At 36.7% G+C, this 23,099-nt stretch overlaps 1 protein-coding gene and 1 non-coding gene across 7 annotated transcripts in view; one reads left to right on the top strand and one right to left on the bottom strand.

Annotated features, from left to right (window-relative positions):
- GRM5 (glutamate metabotropic receptor 5) overlaps nt 1-23,099 on the top strand; it is a 549,516-nt gene that overhangs the window by 46,192 nt on the left and 480,225 nt on the right. The window lies entirely within an intron of this gene.
- Nucleotides 6,748-6,820, bottom strand: TRNAK-UUU (transfer RNA lysine (anticodon UUU)). Its single transcript has one exon. It is a non-coding gene; the product is annotated as a tRNA-Lys (tRNA).

Below are 23,099 nucleotides of genomic sequence, written 5' to 3'. Positions count from 1 at the left end.
GACCTCAGCTGCAAAAATGTCATACCTTATATTTCAAGGTAAAAAATGAAAGCAGTGAGGTTAAATGACATGCTTCTTAAATCCCATTGTTAGCTAATGGTGGATTCAAGGTGAGAATAGCCAGGTGCTGCCTGGTGTTCTTCCAAACTAGTCTGTGTAGTCACACTCAAGAGTTTTACTGAAAGCTCATGAAGCTATTTTCAATCAAATAACTGTTATCCAGTCAGGAAGCTATTCTAATGGAAAGTTCAATGAACATCCTCCAAAGTACTTAATGCATATACTAGGAAATGGCAGTCAGTGCTATCTGTGCTTTTAAAAAATATGCAGAGGAAAGTATTTGCCTATGTTCTATTTAATAGCTTCAGAAACAGAAAAATAAAAGAACTGATAGTTGCCTGATGCAGAATTAGGCTCTGAGATATCCACATGAGGGCAGACTCATATCCAGAAAAATTTCTGTTTGCCCATGAGTAGCTACCTCTAAATATCACCTATAGTATATGCCTCTGAATCCTGCCAGTGGACCCCCATTGATTCCTTTTCAGTCATGAGCACTGAGTGGCAGGAAGAAGCACAATAAAATAAACAGCCAACACATTCCCTCAGAGCTGGCACCAAAGCGCTACATGAGTTATCTCACAGTGAAGGGAAACAAAAGTAATGAGATATCTGTCTATAAATTTCATCTTGTGCTCTTCATTATGAATTATGTCCCCAGGCTTATCATCAGTGCTGTTAGCTGAGTTTTTTCTGAAGTATCTATCCTTTTTTTAAAAAATTTTATTGAAGTATAGTTGATTTACAATGTTGTGTTAATTTCTGCTGTACAGCAAAGTGACTCAGTTATACATATATATATATTCTTTTTGGTATTCTTTTCCATTATGCTTTGTCACAGGATATTGAATACAGTTCCCTGTGCTATACAGTAAGACGTTGTTGTTTATCCATCCTTTATATAATAATTTACATCTGCTAATCCCAAACTCTCATTCCTTCCTTCCACTCCACTGCCCCTTGGCAACCACATATCTGTTCTCTGTATCTGTGAGTCTGGTTTTGTTTCGTAAGTGATATCATATGGTATTTGTCTTTTGTCTATAAATTTTAAATTGTATGATCTGATATCACTGACTTTTATATAATGAAGTTTACAAAATTGTATAATGTAGCAATCTCATGAAGTGTTTTTTTTTTGCTATTAGCTCATTTTTTTTAAAAAAATTATAGTAATCTTTATTTTCTAATTTTATACAATTTTTAAAGGTATACTCCATTTACAGTTATTACAAAATAGTGGTTTATATTCCCCGTGTTGTACAGTAGATCCTTGTAGCCTCTCTTACACCCAATAGTTTCTCCCACTCCCCCACCCCTATATCGCGCCTCCCTCCCTCACTGGTAACCACTAATTTGTTCTCTATATCTGTGAGTCGCCTTTTTTGTTATATTCACTAGTTTGTTGTAATTTTTAGATTCCACTTATAAGTGATATTACATAGCATTTGTCTTTCCCTGTCTAACTTATTTCACTTAGCATAATGCCTTTCAAGTCCATCCATGTTGCTGCAAATGGCAAAGTTCATTCTTTTTTATGGCTGAGTAGCATTCCTTTGTACATACATACATACACACACACACACACACACACACACACACACACACACACACACACCCCTTCTTTATCCACGCATCTGCCAGTGGACACTTAGGTTGCTTCCATATCTTGGCCATTGTAAATAATGCCGCTATGAACATTGGGGTGCATGTATCTTTTCGAATTAGCATTTTCATTTTTTTCTGATATATACCCAGGAGTGGAATTGCTGGATCATGTGGTAGTTCTATTTTCAGTTTTTTGAGGAACCTCCATACTGTTTTCCACAGTGGCTGCACCAATTTACAATCCCACCAACAGCGTAGGAGGGTTCCCTTGTCTCCACATCCTCGCTGAACCATGTTATATTATGTTTTGTGTGATTCAGCTAATTGACATGAGCAACAAGCTATGGTTCTTAACAAGGTACTGGCCGTGCTGTGAACCAACCTTGGTGAAAGATGAATGGGTGCAGGTTACCTGAGTGAGCGCCCGCAGTGGCCACTCTGCTCACAAAAAGTTAGCTGCGCCAGAACCAGATATTCAAGAGTAATTGAAGCAAAGAGGAAGAAGCAGCCCCATTTCCAGGAAAAATTAGTTTAGGCAACAACTTCTAAGCCACGTTCCTATCAGCTTAGCAAACTTTCTTTGTGCTCTTATGATGCGCCATCATTGCTGGCCAGGGGTACAAATCGTTTTCTATACCAGGTGCTGTGATACTGTATCACAGAAATGGTCCATGATCTTTGCAGTTTTGTTTCCTTAAGCAGGCTAAACTTTTGATTAAAAAATAGAGGTTGAGTTACTAGCAGCTGTTGTGAAATGATACGGAAAGATGTCTATGGTGCTGTGTGTGGATATATGTGCGTGAGTGTATGCACGCATACATATGCGCTCATGTGCATGTATATGCACGTGGTATGAGTGACTATGCTAGCAATTGTCTCCAGTAGAAAGCCTGATTTATTAACGTTGGCCACTGTATCTTTCCTGAACTAGAATAAAAAATATATATAGCCTTACGAATTCAAATCAGTTCATACCTTTCACATATAATGTACTTTGTAAGGACTGAGAGATCCCTCAGATATCTATCACATCACCTCTCCTCACTAGACATACTCATTCTAGTCACTGACCAAAGCACATACTCAGATAATTTCAATAATCATCTGGCAGGTTGTTATAAGTGCTATAAAAGGGTTACAATTGCCGAAGGATCACAGAAGAAGGACATTAGATTTAGACTTGGGTGTAAAAACCATTTCTCAGTAGAAATGACATTTGGCTAAACCTTAATTGTGAGAAAGATGTTGACATGGGATGATGAGCCGCCTTCACAGTTTATAGCTATTGATGCAACCAGAAGCCGGAGGAATCCTGTGTGAAAGTAGCGTGGGGCTAGTTCTGCCCTCATAGAGCAAAGATTCGCCAGTATTTCAAAATATTTTGAGTTGTTGGGGGATTAGGGTGGGGTTTTGGTACCTGATTTTTATTACTCTCTTCTCCACTAGTATCTTGACCAAAATATAATGCCCATAAAGTTCAATGCAGAGATCCAGAAATCAGCTTTATTCAAGCATCACATGGAGGGTTCTACCCTCCCCACTCTGGTGCTATTTTAAAAAATAAAAGATGAATTAGAGACAAATATAGATATTTCCTTCTAATATCCCCCAGAAGACAGAAGTATTCGTGGACGTTTTGTTCCCCTTGGGCCAAGGCAGGAACCTGGGTGAGGAGAGCCTAAATATTTTTGCCTAAAATAGCTATTGACAAATATAGAAAAATAACCCTGTTTTACTTCTTATGTTTTTCATTTATCTTACCACATTTACAAAACTCTCACATAAGGCGAGTTGACATGTCATCCTAAAGACTAATCTAATCTGAAATGAAAAGGGAAATAAAACTGCACGTATCAACTTGGTCCATAGGCACTTAGAGTCAGTGAAATATGGAAATGGATCATATTACATTTGTAATGATGCAGCTAATGACTAATGAACGTTCTGATGCTATCTTTGGGTAATCATCCGCAAACATATGTTTTTTCTTTTCAGGACTTCAAGAGATGTTGATTTTATGCAAACTAGAAATTCTCCACCATCTGTAATGGCAAACAAGTTCTCAGTGCTTTGGCTAATAGTAGATAGAGCACCAAGTGAATTTATGAAATTATTCAAACAGTATGGAATGACTTCTTTAAGTTGTTCCTGAGCATTGCTTTCTAGCTCTTCGACCATTTGGGCTGCACTGAAAACTTAAAAAAAAATTTAATGTTTGGTCTATGTAGGGTCTTCAGATTTTGTTCAATATTGTGTATGCTTTGAGTGCATGTCTCCTGCACGTTTCCTTCTTTTTAATATTAAGGTGTGGGTTGTCAGAAGCTTCTGTGCAGCAGTAGCTCTTGCTTCTTTTAGTAGACTTGGCCCTACTGGAGATAGAATTCTATATGCACTCAAGGTAGAATTATAAGGAACTTATATCTTTCCACTTACCATGGATTGTACCAAATAGGCCCCAATTTGCAATGAGCCGGATAACCAGAGTCTCTTAGCATGCTAGGTTAAATGGTCCAGACTCTGCTCATGGTAATTTGATGACAGAGCTCATTGGATTGGATCGGAATGCTCTGACCCGGAGAATGTGAGCCAGTTTGTTAAATTCCTGCTACCCCTACAGTTAGTCACTTGCAAATATTATTTGCAGGCATATTTGCCTTCTTTTGCCCAAAACTCCATTGCAACAAGAGTCTAACTCGGCTCTTTATCTGCAATTTCTTCTCCTTTGATCATAGATTTCCCACTTTACTTACTTTAAATTTATGATAATCTATCCCCCTTCCTTCCTTCCTTCCTCCCTTCCTCCCTCCCTCTCTCCCTCTCTCCCTCCCTCCCTCCCTCCCTTTCTTCCTTCCGTCCATCCATCTATCTTTTTTAATCAATATGGAAAATACATTAGTTAACCTATGCATTATTGCTATCAGGTAAGTAGTGTGGAAGACACAATAACTTGGTGATTAATAGAACTAACTTTGGAATCAAAGTAATTTGGAGTCTAATCCAGACTCTATTCCTTACTAGTTATGTAAGAAGGTTAAAGGATTACTAGTTATGTAATCATTTAACCTCACTAAATGCAAGTTTCTTCATCTATGAAAATATCTATGAAATGGTAGTGCTATTATATACATGTTACTAGGAGTGATAGCATATATGTAATAGCAATGTCATGAATATGATATGGAATAAGGTATGCAATACATTTAGCAGAGTGGCTCACAGTAAAATCTCAGTTAGTGGTTAAGATGCTGTGACTACTATTGCTGCTCTGGTAGTAGTGTTGGTGATAGTGGTGGTGGTAATGATGACTAAGATGGCAAATTGTGCTATTTCAAGTGTATCATACCTAGTACCCTTTGAAAGTACATTGCAGAGTTCAAGTCATCAGCGTTGGGATGCCATCATGACTGAAAAGATGAGTTAGGATTAATTTTTTACATGTGGACAAGCTGAACCATTCTCCAGCAGCTCCTGCCAGTTTCTTTGCAATTCAGAAATACTCAACTAGACACCACTGAGCTGATAATGGAGATGTCATCTCGTCTTGAAGTTGTTCCTGTAAAATCTATAACTGTGTTAGCCTGAAAACCTTAATGGATATCTCCATTTTAAAAAAATTGCTTTTTCCATCCTCTACCATCAAAAACCAACATCCAACTTAACACTGCACTATAAAATAAGATAAGAAACCTGACTGTGAATTACTGAAAGTAAAGCTAATGAAGGATTACAGGAGCTGTAAAGTGGGAAAAGAAGACTAATCCATTAGGAAAATGAAGCAGAGACACTGTGAATATTAATTACAGCTCACTGAGGTTTTGTTTACTGAGGTTAGCAGGTTCTAAGTCATTGAGTTTTCTTAGAAAATGGCCACAGTTAGCCTTGCACCATAATTTATAAAGCAGAAGATATTGTTTCTCTCTACAAATTGAACCACGTGAAATTGAACACAGATTTTCTTATTAGTCTCTTGAAAAGCAAAGGAAGGAAGGACCAAGAGTCCCTCCATGATCCTTAACACCACTGAGTCTTCTCACTTTCTCATATCTGCGTGCCATCCTCTGCAGATACCACCTTAAATTTTGCAAACTCATGTTGTGGGGTATTACATGTGGCCCTATGATATGGGAAAGAGTATTGGAATAGGAAGGAAAAGACCTGTGTTCTAGTACTGTGCTTCCACTGTCCAGCTGTTCAGCCCCCCCCCCATAGTCACTTTAGTTCTCTCTGCTTCCAATTTTTCATCTATAAAAAAAGTTGTTTGTTTTTTAATCACTAGTTCTTAAACATTTTCAAAGAAAACCCCCTTTGAGAGTACCATGGAATCTATGAATTTTCATGCCAAAAATGTAGAAATTTTACAAAATATATCTATATAGAGTTTCAATAGTTCTGTGCCACCCTAAAGCTTTTACAACTGCATGGACCTTGGGCTAAGAACCCTTACTCTAGGTGATTGCTGTTGTCCATCATAACTTCATAATTCTGTGATCATTGGGCATTTAAATTTTTTCCCTCAAATAACTTATGCTCTTTAGGGTCTGGTGGAAAAATGTTTGTAAAAGGCTCCAGCAGAGAATTTTGAGACTTGGGTATGTCTATTTTGTACTTCCTCTAGCTTTGGATTTACTGTGAGATTTGGGCAAGTTACGCAGTTTCTCTGGGTTGTCTTCATGGGATAATATAGTTGTGGAAAAATCTTGGACTTCAGAATCAGACAGATCTCAGTCCAAATTCCGGTTCCTTCACATATTCACTCTGCAGCTTTAAGGGAGAGTACTCTGTGGGCATGTTTTCACTGTATATAAATCTGTCTGATAGTTTGTGGTCTTGAGGCTTAAAAAAATTCTCACTTAAAAACTATTTGCCCAATATTTTCTCAATCCCTTGCAACTGATCCCCTCTCAAATCTAAGAAGGTACTTACAATAGTTAGCCCTGCATCTGCTTTTCCTCCTCTTTGTTTGTATCTCTAATCCCAGTCCTCTGGCAACTCATCACAAGTCATCCTCAAGTCACCACCTTCTATTTTGTTTTTTTGTTTGGGGGGGGGGGGGTTGGCCTCTCGGCTTGTGAATCTTAGTTCCCTGACCAGGGATTGAACCTGGGCCCTCGGTGGTAAAAGCGCAGAGTCCTAACCACTGGACTGCCAGGGAATTCTCGGATCACTTTCTATTTTGGATCAAGGTGTAGACTGTGATATGGTGTGCTTGCAGTAGCTCTGAATTTTTAGATAGGAGTAATAATATACATCAAAGCCATCTTAAGACATTTGTAAGCCTTGGGCATCCTTACATGTAGAACTGCTTTTCTCAAAATAATATTCATAGTATAATACATTTACAGTCAACATTTTAAAAAGTTTTCTGTTTCTAAAAATGTGGGAGTATTTTTATATTTTATAATTCTGAGGTTTGAGTTTTAAAAATTTATTTTTTTGTTGCCTTAATATGTGCACGCATATAAGTGTATACAGATATATGTAATTTGTGTGTGTTTGTGCAGAGAGAGAGAGAGTTGTAGCTAATTACTTGGTGTATGTTTCAATTTGCAGATATTTCATGAAAACCATAAGCTTTTGCTTTCACATTTTTGTTTTATGGCTTAGAGATGGTAGTTGTTTTTGTTTAGGTCTTATGCACTTTTAGTAGTCTCTACAATTTTGTATGTGTTTTATTGTTACCTAATGGATACAATGGCTATGTTTTTTTTCCAGCTTTATTGAAGTATAATTGACACTTAAAATTATAAGAGATTTGAAGTGTACATCATGATGATTTGATATACATATACGATGTGAAAGGATTCCTTTGATCTAGTTAATTAACAAATACATCACCTCACATACAATGACTATGGTTTGAGTCCTAGTTTTGTTTATCTATTAAGCTAGTTGATCTTGGGTAAATTCTTGCATTTCTCTGAGCGTTAGCTTTCTTAAAGGCTGCTCTTTGTCATTCAAGGAAGCTTAGGTTTATTAGTGATTAAAATTAAGCTGAATATAATGATCTAATTCTTGACTCCAGGTTTTTTTTCAAAATTAAAATTAGTTCATTCAACTTGAGAAGTCAAATATCAAAGAAGGAAAAGAGTTAAGAATAAAGCCTGTAATTATTTGATTTACAATTTAGTGTCTTCCATCTGTGTATGCTAACATGTCAGTTTACCTTTCTCTTGATGAATTAATTCATTTTAGAAGCTTGAAGTCAACTTACTAACACTGAGAGTACCCTATAAATTTTAGCTTTGTTCGTATTTTGGTTTTGGTTGGGGGATGCAAAGGAGGAAGAGATACATAAGGGGGATTAGACATAGACAGTGTCTTTTATATGGTGTTTAAAATGATAGGGCTAAAGACAGTTTAGACTCTTCATTACTGATAAGTACAGAGGTATCCTTTGTCAGTTACTTATAAAAAATTATGCCAGTGCCTTTAATTGGGAAACACACTAAAGAAATAACAGAGGCAAATGAAAGTGTAGGGGTTTTAACCTGTGCACATTTATTCCTTCTATCCTGTAAATGTACCTTCTCTTGATTGCTTTTACTGAAACCCTTACTTATGTCTGACCAGTTGGAAATCATAACTTATTGTATAATGTGAAGAAACAAAATTTGTCTTGAGTTTGAATCAGAAAAAAAGTGAGACATCTTTAAACTTAAACCAGGAAATATAAGAGAGTGGAGAACATCAAACTAGTTTTCTCCAGCCTCAGAAGCTACAATGAAATTTTATACTGCCTGAAACTAGAGAACTTAAGTTTAGAATGAAAACAATAACAACAACAAAACTATTGTGTTTTTTGACTTCAGTTACTACTGAAAAGACTAACAATTGGTGAATTATCATGTCTACTCCAGCTGTAGTTTTGAGTATATGCTATTATCAAAAACAAATCTTTAACAACCTTGATGTCTATACAATCATAGCCATGAAGAATAGCATTTAGATGTTTGAATACAGACTGTGTAGTAAAACAGTTTTACAGGGAAACAGTTCTTGTTTATTCACATATAATGGAGAGACATAACGAGATAGAAAATGTGTTACTTATGATAGAAATCCTAGCATAGTCAAATTTAATTTTACTTGAAACATTTGCATAATTATCCAGCTAACCATAGCTCTTATTTTAGTTAGTAAAATCAGCAGTTTAAGTAGTAAATATTTGCTTACTTCTCAGCACTGGATAAGGGTTTTTTGCAACATAGGATCTCAAAGAATAAATTTTGATCCAAAGAGATTTCCTCTTCTCCATGCAGTACTATTTTTCTACAGATTCCTTTTTAATCAAGACTCAACAAAAATATAATTTTATTCCATATCTAATAGCAAAGATAGGTATTTTCTGAGTATATAGTAATCATACTAAAGTTTGGAATTCTGTTTTCTGAATGTTCCCGGACCTGCTTTTCCTTACTTGAAGTTATACATGCTTTCATATTGTAAGTTATAGCACAATTAATGAATGAAAGATCGCCACTTTAACCATCCAAGTGTAGTTACTAATGACACAGCAGTTAATCCAGGGTGATTGGAGAATTGAAAAACTCAGGACCCACAGCCCTAGTTCAGCACCTTCTTTTACTTCTCACTTTGATTCTGTAGTAGACTTCTAACTGGCCTCCCTTCCTTCCCTTTGTCCTTCCAACCAGCTTTGTACTCTGAAACCAGGAAGTTCTTAAACATTGATCTGCTCACAACACTCTTCTGCTTTAACCCCTTAACTGCTTCCTCTTATACACCTGGATAAAACTCATATTACTTAGCAAGGCATACAAGATGCTGCATTATCTGTTCCCTTCCTACTTCCCCAAGCATTATTTTTCCTCCTTCATTGACTCGCATCTGTGCTTTATTTATAAAAAACCTAAACATGAAATAACAGCAGAAAAATAATAGTAACAGAACCCACACCCATTGATTCATTACCAACAATGTGATCAGTCACTGGATTTGGAGTTTTCATTTATTCATCCAATCAAAAAATACTTCCTGAATGCCTATCATATACTTGGCCTTATACTTAGCACAGATCCATTGACAAGCAAGGAACACTAGTTATACAGGTCAAACAACAGCATGTACATTCCCTGCCCTCCTGGAGTTGCAGTCTGAGGGGGTGGGGTCAGGGAGAGAATGTTATCACAGAAGCAAATGCAAAGTTTCATTTCTGTTGGGTGCAAGTTCTGGGAGATTCAATGATGGGGCATGTGACTAACCAGAAAGGATGGGGCAGATACATTTGATACAAAAGTTGAAGAATGACTAGAAATTATGTAGGCAGAGTGGGAGGTACAGGAGTGCAGTGTAGAGGTAATATGCAAAATACAGAGTAGGAGAGGGAATAGATATGTGTGAACTGAGAGAAGGCCAGAATGGCTAGAACACGGAGAATGGGGAAAGGCGGGACATGAAAGTGATTTTAGGGAGACAGGGGACAAATCATGCAGAGCCAGTAACCCCCTCATTAATAATTTGGTTCGGGGGGCAATGGGAGGTCATTTGGGGCTTTTAAATGGAAGTGCAACTTTATCTGGTATTTATTTTGAAAGACCCCTCTGCCTGTGTGGTTAATAGGTGAGAAGCAGGGGTCTGGTTGGATGCAGGAGAGAGTTAGAGATAATGGCTAGAGTCCAACAGAGAGAATGTCAGCATATACTTATGCTAGTTTGGAAATGATGAGTGTAAAAAGAAACAGATGTTTCTGGAGTAAAATATACGATCTCATTTAAGCCTCACAACAATGCTATGAAGTAGATCTTATAAAGCCCATTTTACAGGTCAGTTGAGGCTTAAAGGTGTTATATAAATTTACTTTAGTCCCATAGGGATGTGTGGCATAGTCAGGGCACAGAAACCAGGTCTCTTAATTCTAAATCATATTCTTTTTCATCCATGCCGTTCTTTTTCCATATTTTGCCATGCTGGGCTTCTCACATTGCTATAACTCCTAATTTACTGTTTTCTCAAATGTAATGCCCTTCCTTTTAATGAATTCCTGGAAGTCTTCCCCAACCACTTGCTCCTTCATACTCCCAGTCTCTGTTAATGTCTGTCCTTCATGATTTCATAGCATGTTTTGTTTCCCTGCTGTTTCCTTATTTCTTTCCCTAATAGTTTATAAGCTCCTAAAGACAGGGAGTAGAGCTTTTCTTTTTATAGCCCTAATTCCTAGCAAGATGCCAAGTGTATAGTGGGTGAGCAAAAACATTTAAATGAAAGGAATGCTCATGATAATCATCCTAGATCAAGCACTCAAACACCTGGTGGATCCTCTGTGCAACATTCCTGCCAAATGGGCACTAAAGACATCTGCCGTTACCCTTGATAATACATTATTCAGCACTTTCTAAGTCTCAAGCACAAAACTAGACACTTAGTACATTATATTTAATACTCACAAAGTCTTTATGAAATACTAGCTATGATTACATCCATGTTACAGATAAGGAAACTGAATAACTTATCTAAGGTCACCAGCTCCAGAATTCAAACTTAAATGGCTCTGAATTCAAAGATCCTTGACCTAGATTACAATGCATCCATTCCTATTATACTTGTTTGGTCTTTTTTAGCTATCCAGTGCTAGATGGGATATAACACCTTGACTTCCCTGACCCTAGTCTCACAAATTACATATCTTCTTCATGCCAAACACACCTGATAGAAACACGGGGTTCTTTCTGACCCCTGTCATTTTTGCTCTTTCCAGCTCCTTCCACTTTTGGAATGGATAGCTTGCTTTTGGTATACAATGACATGCATTCAACTTCTGCTGAAATGATGGGAAATCTTTCAGTAAGCTCTGGGCAACAGCTGTTATAAATCTCTGCCTTTTATAAATGCATTTAAAAATATAAGACATAGTAAAATATTTAAGAAACCAATTGTGGAATCTTACTTGTCAGCGTAAATCTAAAGATTGATTTCACCTATGTAAAAGTTTTGCTAAATGTTGGCCCTGCTTCCAGCACATGAAATCCTGCGGTCATAGAAGGAGTACAGTGTCCTAAACCCAGAAGCAGTCTAGTCTGCCAGAGCGTGTTTCAGTTTCAGAGGTGGAATCATTGAGTTCTCAATTGCATGTAACCCACATATTCTGTCTCCAGGATTAAGAGCTTTCTGGTGGGACTGAGGAACTGGGCAGAGCTCTGTTTGAAAGACAGCATCTCTCTACGAAAGGGAACAGGCTTCTAGTCTCAAAACATGAATTTTGCACCCAGTGTATCAAGGCATTGTAGATTTGGAGTGGATCTTAAAATTCACATAATCAAACTCCTTTTTTCAGCAACCTTATAAATGGCTTCCTTGGCCATGTTTTATAGAGGAGGAAAATGATTTCTAGAAAGATAAGTAACTTGCCCAAGTTGCAAAACTGGATTTCAAAGGTAGGTCTGAATGATTCCAGAACCTAAGCTTTTAAACATTAAGACTTTATCCTATATGTGCTTTTTCCTTCAATATCTTAGGACTATGATGTTTTCCCTTTTGGTTTCAGGTTAAATATTGCCATATCCTATCAGTTTTTCTTACCTGATGTGTCTTTATTCTGTACTCACCAGTGGTCCCCAATCCTGGTTAACTAAGGGGGGAAAAAAACGATAGCCCTCCAACCTGAGTGCAGAGATTTTTAAGAGAAACAATCAAAACTATAAATATAAAATAATGGAGAAATCCAATTTTATTTAAATTGCAGAATGTAAATGTCAATATTAGAGACTTTTTTAGGCTTCTTTGCATTTAATAATCTATCCCTGATAAAATCATATATCAAAATATTGCAAACCATATTTTCTTCCTGAGTGAAGTGAGAAATCTACCTTAGAAATCTCTCTTGCAATTTAGCATAAAGGGTAATAGATCATTTGGTCCAACCTCTGGCCTTTAGGAGAAAATTGTGATATATTCATTCATAAAAAATAGCATTTATCACCTACTAATTTGTCAGGACGTCTGATACTTTCTGTCTTTCTAGTTGTATTCCTCTAGTACTCCCAACTCCAATAATTCTTTGGTTCCATGAGGACCTACAACTCATGACCTTACTTACCTTTTAACGTCCATTATCCTTCTCAAGTCCTCATTTCCATCTTATTTAACCTATATTTCAAGTTCAACTTTATAACCACTCATTGGCAGATCTTTATTTTCCCTTGTACATTATTCCTAGCACCATACTTGACTGACACGACTCCAGCCTTGGCTAATCCTGATTTCTCCTGTTTAACACCTGCACCCGAAACTCTGAACAGGGCTGCAGAAAACACACAATGATACTGACTGGTTTCACTTTAACTTATGATCATAAACCTTATGTGGCCTCAATTTACTGCCTGTCAATCCTGCAACTACATTTTGTTAGTCAATTCACTCTCCCACTGTCCTAGGTTACCATTTCGCACCTGTTCCTCTCTTCTGGAATCTGTACTATTTCTCTTACTCCTTATTCTCAATAGTGACCTTGATTCTTATTTCACTGAGGAAGTGGAGAAAATCAGGAGAAATCTTAATTCACTCACCAACACATCCATCAGGCCCTCTGGAATTCTACGCATGGATTTTGCTTTCCCTTCTGTTATGATAGATGAACAGTGCATAAGGTCCTAAGGATTATGTTCTTAGAGATAGAGGAGTCCTCTCCTCATGGAATGCACCAGCTAATGCGGATGGTAGGTATTAAACAGATGACTGTGCCGGACTTGATGTCAGAGAAGTTGGGCAGAGATTGTACATCTATCATCAACTAGCTGTGTAACTTTGGAAGTAGGTAAAAGTAAATCCTTTAAACCTCAGTTCCTTGTCTTTTAAGAAGGAGGCAGCGATATCTATTGCCCATATTATAAGATTTAATGAAATAACAAGTGTGAATGTGTTTCGTAAATCATGGAACATATAGGCATGAAAAGCAGTACTGCTTTGTCAGAACGAGGGCTCCGTGGTCAGCTGCATGGGCTGTGCCCTGCAGGAATCAGGTGGAGAGTGGGGAAAGAGGCTTTCACATAGAGTTCAATATGATGCCGCTGCTTAGACTTGTGCTGCCCTGACTAATCCATTCAAATAACAAGTTGTTTAAATGTTCAAGGAGAGCGTCTCAGCAGCTTCCCTTTGCAGCTCATTCTAGCTTTACAGTTTGCAGAGCACTGGTAAAAATGTGTCATTAATCCTTCAAGGCCCAGTTCAAGTGTTACTCTTAGAGCTGCCCATGCCATCTACACAATCCTTCCTCCATACTCCAAGAATCCCCATTTTTTTTTGCATTCCTATTAATGCACGCAATGTTGTCTTGTGGTTTTTTTTTCAATTTTTCCTCTCTCTCTCTCTCTCTATCTCCCCCATTACACAGTAGACAGTTTGATCCCTAAGGGTAAGGGTTTTAAGGGCTATGTTGTGTTCTGTTTGTGTTTATATCCCAGGATTTAGCAAGACGAAGAAGTCTGGCACTATAGCACATGTTGGACTGAAGTACTGCAGCTGTCTGTCTGTTTTCAATACCCTCCCCTCACCCAACTCCAGCTACTCTTCCACCATAAGAACCATAAGAGCAAAGACTGTGTCAAGCACGTAGTTGCTTCCAAGGCTAGTATGATGCCAGGAACATAATAAATACTAAGCAAATATTTGTGGAAATATAATGAGGCAAGAAAAGCGTAAGTTCTTCCATTTCACACATTTTTTCAAGGACGTGATCTGTTCCTAGTTATGAAAAAACTACTGAAGATAGAGCAGTGAACAAAAACATAAAAATGCCTGTTTTTTGGAGCTTATATGCTAGTGGTGAAGATGGACAATAAAGGTAATATATGAACGCTGAAGTGTATTAGCGTGGGATAGGTCGGATCAAATGTTAGACAAGGTTCCCAGGGCAGGCCTAGCTGGGAAGAGGGCTTTGGAGTTTAGTTCAAGGAGGAGAGGGAGTGAGGTATGTGGCTATCTGGAGAAGAGCATTCTGAAAAGTGGGGAAAAGTGCAGAATCCTTGGTAGAGATGGGAAGCCTTTGGAGGGTTTTAAACAGAAGACTGAGATTATCCAATTTATGCTAAAATACATATTTATACATATATACATATGTACATTTATATATATACATATATATAAATGAAAATACAGGAAAGTACATCGGTTGTAAAAATGTACAGTGGTTTTTATTAAATACCAATTTCTGTTGCTTCTGTGTATTTTACTGATGCTGTACACATGCAAAACAAGGTTGCTTTTGTTGCAAATAATATATTTGGTGAATACATTCACCAAATACATTCATCATATAATTGATGAATAAAGGAGCTAATGAACTTGAGTGAGAGGCTGTCAAAGGGATGATCTACCAGGATTCATTGCAAAAGAGTTCTGTCTTTATGTAAGGATCAGAGGCAACAAATCTCATTATTAACATTAGCAGCTTCTCACTTTTCAGTATCTTTTAGGAAGTAAGGACTCCAGATCAGGATTTTCTGCATACTTTACGTAATGTTCTTAAATGGCAAGATCAATGTACATCCGATTGGCTAAATATATCCACCAGCTCTTTCCTTGATGCAAATAACTTACACATTTTCATAAAATCCCTCAGCTCCTTGTTATGACTTTATATAAAGTATAATCTTTTGGAATTCTTAATTGTCCCTACTTTGGCATCTTACATTTTTCTTAACCTAAATCCAGTTTTTTAAAAAAACAAGCCCAAAGTAGATACATTTGAAATAGAAGTCAATGCATTGAAGCCAAGAGGTTTAGAAGACAATATGCATGCCAGACACTTGCTTTACGTCCACATGCCTTTTAAAATGTTATCACCATATTTCCAGAACTCTCCTGGGGGAGAATATAGCTCCAGTTCCAAGAAATATAGGTGCCTCTTGTTTTAATATAAGTAAAAGTCTCACTGAAGTGAGAACATGAAGAACAAATAGATGTGGCATTTTTGTTTTAATAACGACAGTCTTCCTAAAATATATACTGTGTTTTGTTGACATTATTATGATTAATGTGTTGTTATTAATGTGTTGTTATTTAATCTTTGCATGATTTATTTTTAATAAAGCAGATGCTGATGTTAGGGACTTTGTAATATAAACTTTTAATTTTGGGATAATTGCAGACTCTCATGCAGTTGTGAGAAATAAACAGAGAGATCTTCTGTACTCTTTACGCGGTTTCCTCCAACGGTGATGTTTTGCAAATATCACCAGAATAGTGATATTAATGCAGTCAAGATACGGTGAAGTTCCACCACCACAAAAATCTCTCATGTTTTTTTTCTAGCAGCATCTACCTTCCCACTTTCACCTCCTGGCCCCTGGCAACCGCTAATCCATTCTCCACTTCTGTAATTTTGTCTTTTCAAGAATGTTATATAAATAGAACCATACAGTATGTGATCCTTTGGGTTTGGCTGGTTTTTTTCACTTAGCATAATTCTCTAGGGATTTACATAGGCTGTTGGATGTGTCATAGAGTGTTCCTTTCTATTGATGGCAGGATTCCATGGTATAGGTATATCAAGTTCCTTTAACTGTTCACCCATTGAAGGACATCTGATCTGATTCCAGTTTTGGGCCATGACTAGTAAAACTGCTACAAACATTCCAGTACAGGTTTTTGTGTCAACATAAGTTTTCATTTCTCTAGGATAAACGCCCAGAGGTGCAATTGCTGGTTTGTATGATAATGGAAAGTTTAGTTTAGTCTTTTTTTTCCCCCAAGAAACCTCCAAACTGTTTTCCAGAGTGGCTGTACCATTTTACATTCCCGCCAGTAACATATAAATAATTAATTGTGTCACTATTCATTTTTTTCCATTTTAGCCACTCTGTGAAGTGTAGTGTCTTAATGTTTAATAAGCATTTCCCTGATGGCTGTTGATGTTGCATATCTTTTCATATACTTATTATCAGTATACCCTCTTCAGTGAAATGCCTCAGCAGGACTTTTACCCATATTCTAACTGGAATATTTAGTTATTTATTTAGACTGTTGAGTTTAGAGAGTTCTTTATATCTTCTAGATAGTATTCTTTTGTTGGCTGTGTGGTTTACAAATATTTTCTCCAGCCTATAGCTGTCCTTTTTAAAAAACCCTTTTAGGAGGGTCTTGTGAAGAGAAGAGTTTTTAATTTGATGAAGTCCCATTTAGCAATGTTTCCTTTAATGCTTTCCGTTTCAAATTTAAGCACTTTTTGCCTAATACTAGGCATGAAAAATTTTTCCTATTTTTTTTTTCCTAAAATGTTTGTAGTTTCAGGTTTTACTTTATTTATTTATTTATTATTATTGTTTTTTGCGGTACGCAGGCCTCTCACTGTTGTGGCCTCTCCCGTTGCGGAGCACACGCTCCGGACGGGAGCGGCCATGGCTCACGGGCCCAGCCACTCCGCGGCATGTGGGATCTTCCCGGACCGGGGCACGAACCCGCATCCCCTGCATCGGCAGGCGGACTCTCAACCACTGCGCCACCAGGGAAGCCCTCAGGTTTTACTTTAACTTCATGATCCATCTAGAATTATTTTTGTGCGAGGTGTGGGGTTTAGGTGGAAGTTCTTCCTCTTGCCCCTCCTCCTCCTTCTTTTTGACCTATGGGTGATGACTTACTCCAGCATCATTTGTTGAAAAAGCTCTATTTCCTTCATTTAATTGCTCTACCCCTTTCTCACAAATCAGTTGGCATATTTGTGTTTGTGTGGGTTTATTTCTGAGTTCTCTTTTCTGTTCCATTGATCTATGGGTTTATCCCTCTGCCAGTACCAAACGTTGTTGATTACTGTAACTGTATAATAGATCTTGAAACCAGGTAGACTGACTTTATTCTTCCTCTCCAAAATTGTTTTAGCTATTCTAGTTCCTTTACTTTTCAATATAAATTTTAGAATTATCTTGCCTGCATCTACAAAAATTTGTACGTTTTGTTAGATATATACCTAAGTACATCATTTTTTGAGCGATTATAAATGATGTAGCATTTTTACTTTTTGTATCCACATGTTCGTTGCTAGTATATAAAAATCCAATTGATTTTTTATGTTTATCTTATATCCTGTAGCCTTGCTAAACGCACTTAATAGTTTAGGCATATGCTTTTAGATTCCTTGGGATTTTCTATTTAGACAATCGTCATCTTCAAATAGGAATAATTTTATTTATTCCTTTTCAATCTTTCTACCTTTTATTTACTTTTTATTGCCTATTGCATTGGTTAGAGCATCTAACTCTATGTTGAGTAAGAATGGGAAGATTGGACATTTTACTTTGTTCCCAATCTTAGAGGAAAGCATTCAGTCTTTCACCATTAAGTATAACATTAGCTGTTTTTTTTTTTGTAGATGCTCTTTATCAAGATGAGGAAATTCCCCTGTATTCCAGAGAGTATTTTTTTTTAATGAATTGATGTTGAATTTTGCCAAATGATCTTTCTGCATTGACTGATATGATCATGTCAAATGGCATATTACATTGATTGATTTTCAAATACTGTACCAGCTTTGCATCCCTGGAATAAACACCATTTGGTCATGGTCTTTCATTCTTTTTATATATTGCTGAACTCTATATGCTAATATTTTGTTTAAACATTTTTTTGTGTATATTTATGAGGGATATTAGTCTTTAGTGGTTTTTTTTTCTTTTCTTTCTAATTTCGGCACTGCTTTTGGTATCAGAGGAATACTTTCTCTGGCTTGGGTAACACAGATTCATAGATTACCAGATTCATAAAGCAAATTGGGAAGGGTTTCCTCCTCGTCTCTTTTCTGGAAGAAATTGTGTAGACTGTGGTTTTTTTTTGTTTGTTTGTTTGTTTTTTCCTTGCGGTACGCGGGCCTCTCACTGTTGTGGCCTCTCCCGTTGCGGAGCACAGGCTCCAGACGCGCAGGCTCAGCGGCCATGGTTCACAGGCCTAGCCGCTCTGCAGCATGTGGGATCTTCCCGGACCGGGGCACGAACCCGTGTCCCCTGCATCGGCAGGTGGACTCTCAACCACTGCGCCACCAGGGAAGCCCTAGACTGTGTTTTAATTCTTCCTTAAGTGTTTGGTAGAATTCTTTAATGAAACCATCTGAACCTGGAGATTTCTTTTTTGAAATTTTAAATTATGTCTTCAGTGTCTTTAATAGAGTATTCAAATTATCTACCTCTAGTTGGTTGAGTTGTGGTTTTTTTGTGTTTTTTGAGGAATTGATTCATCTAAGTTGTTAAATTTATGTTTAAAAAGTTGTTCATAGTATTCCTTTATGACCCTTTGATGTATTCAGGTTTTGTGTTGATATCCCATATGTCATTTATGGTATTGATAACTTGCATCATCTCTTTTTATCAGCCTTCTTAGAGATTTGTCAATTTTATTGATTATTTTAAAAGAACTAGTTCTTTGTTGCATTGATTGTCTCGATTTTTCATTGATTTTTGCTGTTATTTTATTATTTTCTTCCTTTTGCTTGCTTTGGATTTACTTTATACTTCTTTTTCTTCTTAACGTAGGGGTTTACATGATTGATTTGAGACTTTTCTGCTTTTCTAATATAAGCATTTAAGTGCTATGCATTTCTCAGCACTCCATTAGCTGTGTCCCACAAATTTTGATTTGCTGTATTTTCTATTTGATTTTTCAATGTATTTTTAATTTCTCTTCAGACTGCTTTTTGGCCCTTAGATTATTTAAAAGTGTGTTATTTGGTGTCTAAGTGTTTGAAGATTTTCCTGTTTTCTTTCTGTTATTGATTTCTAGCTTGATTTCTTTATAATCGAATAATAAACTGTTCATGATTTCAAGTTCCTTTATGTTTGTTGAGGTTTGTTTTATGGACCAGAATAAGGTCTATCCTGGTATATGTTCCAAGGGCACTTGGAAAAAGAAAAGTTTTATTCTGCTGTTGTTGAGTGGAATGTTTTATAAATGTTCATCAGTTGCTTGATATGTTCACTGATGGTGTTGTTAATTTCTTCTCTATCCTTACTGCTTTTCTGTCTGGTTGCTTTATCAATTGCTCAGAAAGGGGTGTTGAAGTGTCCTACTAAAATTGTGGATATGTCAAACTCTCCTTTCAATTCTGTCAGTTCTTGCTTTACATAATTAGTAGCTTTACTGTTTGTTGCATATGTATTTAGGATTGGATTGCCCTCTTTATTATCATATAATGTTCTGCCCTCTCTCTCATACTTTTCTTTGTTTTGGGTTCAGAGTTCTTTTCTTTCAGCCCTTGAAAAATATATTTTTACTTCTTTCTGGCCTCCTTGGTTTCTGATAAGAAATCTACTGATCAGATTACTTTTTCTTCTTAGGTGAGTTGCCCTTTTAGCTTTTAAGAGTTTTTGTCTTTATTTTCCAGGTTTCATTGAAATGAATGTCATTGGCTTTATAATGTTTGGATTTTGCTCCAATGAGTTTTCCTGTAAATGGAGACCATGAATCTCTTTTTGACGTGTAACCTTCTTGAATCTGTACACTTAGTTTCTTGCCAAATTTGGGAAGTTTTAAACCATTATTTATTTCAGTACTTTTTCTGCTCCGCTCTCTTTCTTGTCTCTTTCCAGGACTCCACTCCAATGACATGGATGACAGGGGGATTAGGTCCCTCCTTACAGCTTGGCAGGGGTGGAGGTGTAGTCTTTCACATGGCCTTTGCTAGCGTAGATGGGGGAGTGGGGAGCAGTATTTGCTGTAGATTTTTGCATGGAGTAGAGTGATTATCATCTAAACTTTTTCTGTTTTGTCAGGCTACCCCTTTTCTGGTCCAAGGGCTAGAGAGAGAAGGCTTTTGTTAAGGCTTTTTTGACTGTGCCCACTGGCATTTCTAGGTTTCCACCTTCTTCAGATCCAAATCTGGGATACATGAGGCAAAAAGAAAACCCAGGGAACTCACCACCATGTTCTTACTTAAGTCGTGATGTCCACAGCAAATCTTTCTTCCTCTCTCTACTTTTAAGGTGCTTTTTTGTATTTGTTTTTTATATGATTCCTAAGGTTTTAGTTTTACCTAGTGAGATAAGTAAGAAAAAGTGCATCTGTTCCACCTTTCCAGAAGCAAAAGTTGGGACTTAGTTTTGAAAATTTTGACAGTTTGAATCATTTAGGAAAATATAAATCTTTGTAATGCTATACAAGTTCATGTGTAAAGTGAAGAATCTCATTTGACTGGGAAGATGAAAATGGGCGAAATTAAGAATTGAGATTTGTGTTCTCATAACTGGTAAGACAATAAATTATATGATCTATGGGAAGGCACCATCTGAAACTTTTAACTTTGTGTGCTAATTCTCTTCTTGAAACTCTTCCTTTATGTAGTGGCTATGAAACATTATTCTGTTATTTCTGATACTCTACTTCATCTTTCACTATTTTTTGGCCCTAGTATTTAGTATAATCTCTAGAATATATTAGGTGCTTGAAAAAAGGTAATTAAATAATCTGAACTTCTCTGATCATATAGGCCCTGCCTTTGAACTCTGGTTGCAAGTGTTTGCCCTGGTTCAGTTGGTGTGCTCGGTTTGTTTCAAAATATTTATTCTCAAAGAGATCTTATCCATTTTTAATGCCTCTCAAGTGTTCAAACCCATGCCATTTCTAGGCTCTCACTTAAAAGACATATACATTATGAAAACATCGATAAACCTGGAGGACATGATCTAAGTCACAGAAGGACAAATACTGCATAATTCTACTTATATTATATATCTAAAATAGTCAGACTCACAGAAGCAGAGAAGTTCTGCTTCTGTGAGTGGTTTCCAGGGGCTTGGGGTTGGAAGAAATGGGGAGTTGTTCAGTGGGTATAAAGTTTCAGTTATGCAAGATGAATAAATTCTGCAGTCTGCTGTACAACATGATACCTGTAACTAACAGTATTATATTGTGTACTTCAAATTTTGTTTAAAGGGTAGGTCTCATGTTAGTGCTCTTACTGCAATAAACAGACAAACAAAAACAAAAGGGACATAAGGAAACTCTGGGCGGTATTGGGTATGTCCATTACATTGACTGTGGCAATGGTATCACAGGTTTTGCATATGCCCAAACTCATCAAATTATACACTTTAAATATTTTACACTTTACTATTTTACACTTTTATTTTAAAAGTGTATAAAATATTATATACTTTTAAGTATTTTTCTATCAATTGTAACTCAAGAAAGCTGTTAAAATGGCATATACACTAGATATCTATCATCACCCCTAAATCTGCACATCTTAAGGCTTAACCAATCATTTCTTTTTATTAAAAACATGTTTCTTTTCCTGATTCCAACTTTAATGTCAAAGATACCACTTTATCCCTGCCATCAAAACTTGAAATATCAGTCAGAACTAATTCTACGCTCTCCCTCAGCCTTTGTACCTCATTACCAACCAAGTTTTGCAGATTCTTTCTTCATGATGCTCTGTCATCTTTGTTTTCCCTTACCATCCTACTTCTGTCAATCAGTGTAACCCAGGTCCCTAATCTTTTGTTCCTGCAATACTATAATTGCCTAATGGGTCTTTCTGTCTCATTGCTCTATCAGTCCACCCACATGAAATTGCCACATGTATCTTATAAACACAAAAATTTTCATATGATTTCCCTGAAAATAACTGTTAATGCCTTGATATTACCCACAAGATTGAGGTCAGCATGCTTTAACTTGGAATTCTGTGGCCTTTTAAATGTAATTCCAATTCATCCTTCCTTGCTTCTCTTTGAAACTTCTTAGACAAACATGCATATATACCTAAAGTGGAAAGAGTCCCAGAAGACAGTCAGTTTGAGTTTTAAATACAGCTCTGCCATACAGTTCTGTCCATGAGAACTTGGACAATTGACTTCATTTGGTGACTTTTTTTTCATCTGTCAAATCAAGGCTGTAATTAGAAAATCCCTAAGGCCAATTTTAAATTCTAAAAGAATATACAAATATAATAATATATCCTTCATCTACTGTATTTCCTCTTTTTCCTCTAGAAAACCACGTTTCTTTCCTACATTTGGATATTCAATTTGCTTTTATTTCTTTCAGCCAGTGGATATGCTAGGTGAAGCCCATTAGTGGGTTTGGAAACTATTTTGTGAACAAAACCAGAATTTTTTAATGAACCAAAAAAGTATAGAATAGAACAGCATAGAAATATCAGAGTTCATTAAATGTAGTAAAAATAAATATATTTCATAATTTTTGTTCTAAATACACACACACACCATGGACACGTGTGCACACACACAAACACACCATGGACATGATGTAAAATATGTTTCTTACATGGGTCAGTGAAGTTGCAAGTCACAACTTTAAGCCATACACCACTCATTCATAAATGCAGTGTTTAAACCATAGCAACTCTACTGGACAGTTCCACTAGATTCTAACACTTACCCTTCCCATTGTCCTGTGCTTCCATCTCAATAGCATTTGTTTCCTTCATCCTGGCCCTGACTCTTGGCTTCAGACCCCAGCTTTAATATCTGTCT

Source organism: Globicephala melas, chromosome 8, assembly GCF_963455315.2.
Source record: "Globicephala melas chromosome 8, mGloMel1.2, whole genome shotgun sequence".
Lineage (NCBI taxonomy): Eukaryota > Metazoa > Chordata > Mammalia > Artiodactyla > Delphinidae > Globicephala > Globicephala melas.
Note: the sequence above shows the minus strand (reverse complement) of the source record. Positions and strands in the feature narration are given on the sequence as shown.